We start from the raw sequence: 7,982 nt of genomic DNA on the forward strand, positions 1-7,982 counted from the left end.
AGAGGAACATATGAGATGGGAGAGGAAGAGAGGGGAGGGTATTAAAAGATTGGGACGACAGGGTGAGACACACCGTGTGTAATGTTGCCTGCTGCACAATCACAGCTTTAGTCCTGGGACGTGAGATTTTTTTTTTTTTTTTTTTTTAGCTTGCTCCTTTTGCACTTCTCTCTCATTTTCTATTTCCAGTCCCATCAGTTCACTGTGGAACTCACTCAGCAGAATAACAACCACGTCAACACTGATGAAACGGACACAAATATTCCAGTGAAAATTGAAATCTGGTTTCATAGCTGGGACTTTGGAAATATTTCTGTTACAATAGACTTAAGCAAACTACGGCCCGTGGGCCAGATAGTGCCCGCTGGACTTCCTAATCCGGTCCACCAAACACACTGGTACAAGGTACGGTAAAGACTGATATCAGGTTTTAGGTTAAATCTTGTAGATCTTATTTAAGGAACCAAAAAAGGTCTGTCCTGTTCTGTTTCAGAAGTTGTTCAGAAAATAATTGTCTGTCTGTATATTTTAGTAACTTTTAGCACCGAAACCAGAGGTAAACCTAAGATCTCAGGCCCTTTGAGATGAAGGCAACAATTTCTATGATTATAGGTCATTCAACGTGTCCTGTTCTACATCTTACTCTACAACACTTCACAAAAGGAGAACATCAAGTATCTGTGAAGTAGGATTGTAAAAGTGGAGACTTCGACAACCTCCTCCTCTACAAAGTTCTGTGAACTCTGGCAGAGCTGCCTGGCTTCCTATTGTGTCACTTTGCTGAACTGTAACAAAGTTGAGGTGGCCCAAGCCAAGACTGGAGGCCTCAGCTGCGGCTGAGTGGAGCCAACGCATGGTGAAGGCCTTTACGGGGGTGATGAGAGCAGGGAGCACCGAGCCAGTGCATGTTAGCTCTAGCTAGAGCGTTTGGTAAAAGTGCAGACAGCTTGGGAGGTGCTAATGAATGCCGGGCACTGCTAACCGAACTGTACCCAGGCTCCGGGCGCAGCCTGGCAGCCTCCTGTCCCTCCTGCCCGTGCGAAATGTGAAAGATCAACCGGTTGGAGGGAGCAGACGGGAGCAAACGCACACACACACACGGGCGCACGCGCGCACGCACACACACACACATAGTCTTTGATCAAGTGCTCATACACTTGTTCAAGTGCGCACAGACTCACAGAATCGCTGCCACTCAAACGAGTGCTCCCACTCGTCGGCCCTCCTGGCTCCGCTTGGCTGTCACATCATGAGGGCTTCAGCCAGGCCAAGCCATGAGGCCTCAGCTGAGATGATTCAAGGCTCCCTGCTGGGTCGTCACTCAATCAGCCAGGTGGAACTGCACACCAGAATGGCAGCACAACTCCAACACTCCACACACTGCTGCCTCCAAATGTGGAAATGAGTTTGTGTTCATCAGAGTGAGCAGCAAGGAATATGTCGTTTTTAAAGTATAGTAAGTATGAGTATTTTAATCAGTTGTGTAGAAATATATATATATAATAAATAACCAAAATGGAATGTTTTTCAAAGAAGCCCAGATAAGGCAAAAAATATCTAAGGAACAACTGCAACAACCTAACAGTAATATTTAGGAGCATTAATGCATTACTTTAATTTTCAAACTGTATTTTTTTACACAGCATCTCATCATTTCCAAAACCTAGAACTTGAAGAAATTTAATTTAATTTAATTTAATAATACATTCCACTTGGTTGAAGCCAAGTCAAGCTAAAAGTCAACAAAACATGTAACAAACAGAAACATTACTAATAATCCAGTTTAATTTATAATACATTTCACTGAATCAAAATAAAACTCTTAAAAGTGAACATTATTTTAAAATACATGTTTATGTTTCATTAATATATAATGTGCATTAAAAGGCCCTTTTTATGTATCATAAGTGTCATTTTGACAAAGTCCTCGTACTTAATGATTACCATAAGACGTTGAACTTTGTGCAGATTCGTTGTACAGTTGTACAGAGAACATCAGTTATGCAGGGAGTTTATATATTTTTATTCATAAAGAGTTTTAAAGCTGTAGCTTTGAATACATCCAGGTGAAACCACTGCCTGATATAAATGTAGTTTATTCTAAATAAACAGACTGGAGGACGGTGTGCGTGTTCAGTATCAGACTCACACCCTGCAGTGACTGAGCTCTTGAGGGGATCACTGTGAAAACTGTCAACTCTCATCAGGAATATATTGTGATAATGGAGAGATCAGCAGCTCAAATATGATATGAGTACATGTGGAGTGTTTTTCCTTTTCTGTCTCTGCTGAAAACCTGGCAGGAAGCCTCTGTTCCCTTCCACACGTTGCCTCTGTGAATAATACCCAGCTGTATAAGATGAATCATATTTACCATTTCTCCTGATGAATATTCACAGTTCCGTGGTTTGCATATAGATTATGAAATTAAAAACCGTCCAGTGGAGAAATTGGGGATCACAGTTTCGATCTGTTCCCTTGCCATCGAGGTATTCTTGAGTCTATCAAATTAACAAGGACAACTGTAGAGAGAAAAGTTTGAATTCAGCGCTAAATAAAACAGTAATCATGTTGAATATGTATGTCAACATCTACAGCAAAATACTGAGTGTCTTAAACTGTATAATAATAATAGTGAATTATAAAGTTTAAAGATAGAAATCCAGCTGGTTTTCTTAGCTTCATCATGTAATAGCTCGGATTTTTTTCTTCTTTTTTTTCCTCCTCAACTTTCTGCTTCTTTTCACGGGCCTCTTCCACTAACTTCTCATTAAATGCTCTTTGCGAGTTGTCTGGAGATGTATCTATTCATTAGCTTCAAAAGGGTGTCATGTGTATGAATTATGCTAACAGGATCTAATTAGCAGATGCAAATGAGGTTAGTCAAAATTGTACTGAAAAGACAGAAGAAAAGCTCCATGGGATAGTTGGAGCTCGACAGCTCACCAACCGCCCCCACGCTGAGCACCAAATGTGATGGTTCGCCCCTGCTGCTGCTCTGTGCTGGAGGAAGGACTGAACCATGAACGCAGGAGTAGGGAGGACAGCTGTTTGGAGGTGTAGTTATAAAAATGGGTTCTTTGTTTGATCCTGGAACGGTGGAATATAAATACAAATCTGGAGAAATAAGTCGTTGGTATTGAGCTTCTAAAGCTGTACTTTGTGGTGGAAGAAGGTCCGTCCGTGGTGCTCAGCTGAGGGCCAGAAGTCCCACCGTCCAACCTTTAACTAGTCCCCACCCCAAACACAGATCTCACCCTGACCCACTACAAACAAGTTACACAACCAGCTGATGGAGCTCCAGAATCCGGTGCAAAGAGGACTCAGCATTAGCAGCCGCCTACAGGCTGTGCCACTCTGACATCAGTGGCCCCAGACTGTGGAGATGCTGGCAGGACACAGGGAGCATGCCTTCTGGCCTCGGCAGGGAGCGCAGGCCAGCAGGCTGCAGCGCCACGCACTTACAGACGTCGCACATGAACGCGCGCATACACACATTCCACCCTGCCATGTGAGTGACAGCTGAGCTAACTCACGTGTGTGTAGGGTTAGTCGGAGGAAACGGCTAGCTTATTCCCTCCGTCTAGTTAGCTATTACAGGGTTACTGTGCTAATATCACAGCAACACCATCAATTTGACAACGCACTGTGCTGTTATCAAATCTATTTTCAAATCAAGCATCAACATCAACACGACCAAATTTGTCAGCAGCTCCAGAGTTGTGAATGTTTTTGTTGACAACAGGACGACGTGGCTGCTCTGGTATTTCGGTCGTTTCCTGTTGTTTTACTTGCTACAGGTCGCCGTGTTGTTCCGGCACCGTTGGGTCAAACCTGTGGAGGACCCAGCTGTAGAAGAACTGGCTCCTGGTGGTCTGATTCCTGGAAGGCATTAGTCTACTGGCTTAAAAAATGTGATGTCACAATGGGGTCAAAAATGATTGGTAACTGATTTAGATAATGGGATAATGAGTTTACGGTGCCTCCAATCAGGTGTTAAATCACCATGGCAGAGTCACCATTAGATTAATTTATTCTTATTATAATATTAGAAACGATATATATATACAGTATATATATATATATGTAAGTATCACTTTCTTCCTCGGCATCAGTTTAACAGCTGTTTGAGTTTTCATAGCTTGTCACCCACTGTTGTTCTATAAAAACTGTTAAATTAAGTTGATAATTACACTTGTTTTTTTTTTCCTAACTCAATTAGAGTCGATAAGAGTAAGAGCAGGGATAAGAACTGATGACTGATGTCAGTTATAGAACTACACTCTATCCTTGTCTTTACAGACGAGCCTCATGAGGAGCTGAGCTGAGCCGTGTCAATAATCCACTACTCGCTGTGGAACTGCAGAGCTAAATTTAATTGTAGTAGGAGTATCATGTTGGCTCCATAGACCGCAGGAAACTTTGGATTTAGCAGTTAGCCAATGACCAAAACACTCCTGACACCTCATTATATTACAGACCACCTCCGCCTCACCAACCTTTCACTTCTGAGAATTTATCTCAGGTTTTTCTGTTGCAGCCATTTTGCTGCATTTCTAAAACTAAGTTGTTGTTGTTGTTTCTCTCTGTCTCCATCATCTTTATCCAAAAAAAAAAAAAAAAAAAAAAACCTCACTCTCGTCAATATAAAAACTTGTTGTTGACGCCTTTTCAGCCAAAGACTGAATGCAAGTGACAGGAAATCCAACATTTCGGCAATATAGACAAACCAAATCCATCATATTCTAGGACCAAGTACCCAGAGAAAAACTCCAGACACACAGAGGCAACACGTAAACAGAAAGATCAGGTGATCTTCATGTTACATCCTCCACCGTGAAGATCAGGTGATCTTCATGTTACATCCAAGTGAGTGAATATATTTAAAAAAAAACAGATAAATAAATCTCTTCAAAAGCATTTGTAGTTAGCTCCTCAGCTGAACCAACACATCTCGTTTATGTTACTCCTCACAGTCAAAGGTTGGAATATATTACATAACATTTTTTTTCAACTCCATCTCCCGTTTACACACTTAAATAAAATCATACGTCTGCAGCGTGCATCTGAGGCTAATTATGTAAGGATCCCTCAACAGCAGACATTGCTATATAAAGCTAATTGGGTTGTGATCAATGTTGCCACCTTCACTGCAACCAGCTAATCACCCGCCAGCCCAGACGGTGTACCACCTGCCACAAATGTACAGGTGACTGACAGGTGACTCTACAGCCAAGTGTGCCAGCTCGTTGGTCTGGGTTTGATAAACTAACGCTGCGGTGTTGAATTTGATCTATTTCAGACGTCTTGGCACATCGACGGATGATTAAAAAACATGTGACTGCTTGATGGGACGCTGAAATAGAACCCAGTTCAGTTCCACTTTTGCAAATTTAATAAACAGTAAAAAAAAAGCTTTGAAATGAGAGTTAAACACACATTTTCTGAGCATGAAGATTGCAACTATTATTTATTATTAGTGATTTTCAGTTTCTGTTTGTGTTTATGTGAATATCGTTTGCAACAAATAAATAAAATAAGGGTGATCAGAAAAAACAAAGAAAGCTTTTCTATGCTGTTTTTCTTAATAAACAGCAACTTGATTAAAAAACAATGTTTCATAGTTTTCAGTTTTACAGTAATTGCACTTTTAAAAAAAAACATCGCTCAATTCTTTTCTGGAAATTTTTTTTCTTTTTTTTTTAAAGTGATGTCAAAACTCAGTTGGAAAGAGAAAAAGAAAGAGAAAGTAAGAGTACTTTTCTCTGGTGGGAGACCACCTACTCACATCCTCTGCAGATCAGTGTGAATCACCGGACCAACCACAGCCCACCACACAGGTGATCTGCAGCACAGAAACTACTGCAAAAGTGCATATCATTACAAAATGTGTTTATTATTTGTTGTCTTTTTTATACCATTATAGTTGTTGTATTTAATTTCATTTATGAATAATCACAGGTGCTGCAGGATGGAGGGACGAGAGCTTCACGTGACTGCGATGGACCCGTTACCAGACGCTGCGTACGCCTCGCAGCCCACGAGTCGGTGGGGAAATGGCTGAAAAGTAAGAAAGTCAACAGTGAGGAACATAATTGAATAAAACCGAAAACAAAGCCATGGCAGTTTTCTTCTTTGTTCATTTTGACTGCAGCAGATCCCCTGTTTTCACACCTCCCACTCTGGTTAACGTGTTGCATTGTCCCCCACACGGCTAATTGCATACACACATAACACACAGGCGCAGGGTACAAACACATAGAGACCCACGCACACACGGAGATGTATATGCAAAGACCACATCAGCCTGTCCACCCCCCCCTGCACCTCCCCTTCAGTCTGCCTTTGCGCTCAAGGTGTGATTGTTCGTTGTGCTGGTGAGGAGGTGGGGGACATTCTTCCACCACGGTTTAGCCGGTATTAGCCACCTTTGTCTCCTCTGCCAAAGTTTGTCATCAGTTCTTGGTCGGGCATCATCGGGGATTCCCTCTGAGCATCCCTCCATGAATCAGAGCTGCGAAGGACAGCCACGGTTAAGGTGTCACCAAGCAGAAAATACTCCAAAGATGTTAGGTTCTGATGTGAGTTGCTCACTTAAAGGGGCTATTCAACATTTTTTGGTTGTAGAAACATGGATTTGTAAAGTCAAAGAGCTACTGTTAATAATTGCACTAAAACTGTGCCCTTTTTTGTCTAAGAAGACAATCTGACTGAAATCACAAAAGAGGAACTGATTAGCTACAATACTACTTTCTACTTTTCACCTTTCAGCCTGTTAATGGGCTGTTTCTACGTAAACAATACTACTTTCTACTTTTCACCTTTTAGCCTGATAATGGGCTGTTTCTATGTAATATGTTAGCTGTTGTTAGTTAGGAAACAACAATCGGTCATTTGAAACACTTTTGCTATTTAATAAATTACATTTGAGCTATTCTGATTAAATATAATAATATAATTAAATAATAAAAATAATTTAGAGTAAGTTTTCTGTTGTTTTCCATGGTGAAGATCATGTTTAAGAAATTACAAAAGCAAATTAATTTCAGATTGAGCTAGCATAGCCAGGCTATGCTACTCCTGACTTGTAAAAAGTTTAAAAAGATGTTTAAATGTTCAATAATATAAAATCTTTGTTATTTGAGGGTCAATTTTTATTTTTAGAAATGTTAAAACAGGCGCCACGTGTGTCCTGGGGAGTTGATGTTGAGGTGAAAAAGTTACTAATGTTGCATTAGGGAAAAAACATAATTTTTTGTTATGCACTTTTAAAATTGAACTACAGCGGTCCAAGTAAGAAATGACAGCTTGGTGTTTGATGGTTTTCTCCAGTGGCTGAGGCGTGGACCAGATTTCGTTTTTTAGGAAATGAAGTCTGGACCATTTACACCGGGTATGGGCCTCGGCTGGTCTGTTCTATCAAGGTCTCCAACCATCAGATGAACCCTGAGACGAGCGCTCCCCTGTCAGACAGAATGTTTGGTCCATGTGTCTAGACCTCCATCATATCTGACCTGCCAGCACAGAAGGACACACAAACACTTGACAGATGATCATAAGGAACAAATACAGACCGGCTCCTTCCATCTACCATGTGACTTGGATATGCACGCTCACTGCTGTTCGTAATTTCTTATCGCTGACACCCACCCCTCCACATCCACATATACACTTGTCAAATATAACACCTCCAGCCACAAGGAAGAGACCAGGTTCTCGAGCTCTCCTCTACAAAGTCAGACCCAGTCAGAAGTCGTCCGTAGGTTATATTAATCACACTGATCAGCTGACTTCTCTTTGTTTTTCGTTTTTTCCAGCTTTGCTCCCGTAGTGCGTAGCCCCATTATGAGTTCTTTACCTCTCTCCCCTTGCTCTCTCCAGTCAGAGAAGGAGACCAGTCCATGGACCACGTCCATGCTATGTGGGAGTCCCTGCTGTTTCAGTGGCTGGCCGACAAAGCACGGCCTTCTCACCCCCCTTTT

This window comes from Cynoglossus semilaevis, chromosome 18 (assembly GCF_000523025.1).
Source record: "Cynoglossus semilaevis isolate Cse_v1.0 chromosome 18, Cse_v1.0, whole genome shotgun sequence".
In the NCBI taxonomy this organism is placed as follows: domain Eukaryota; kingdom Metazoa; phylum Chordata; class Actinopteri; order Pleuronectiformes; family Cynoglossidae; genus Cynoglossus; species Cynoglossus semilaevis.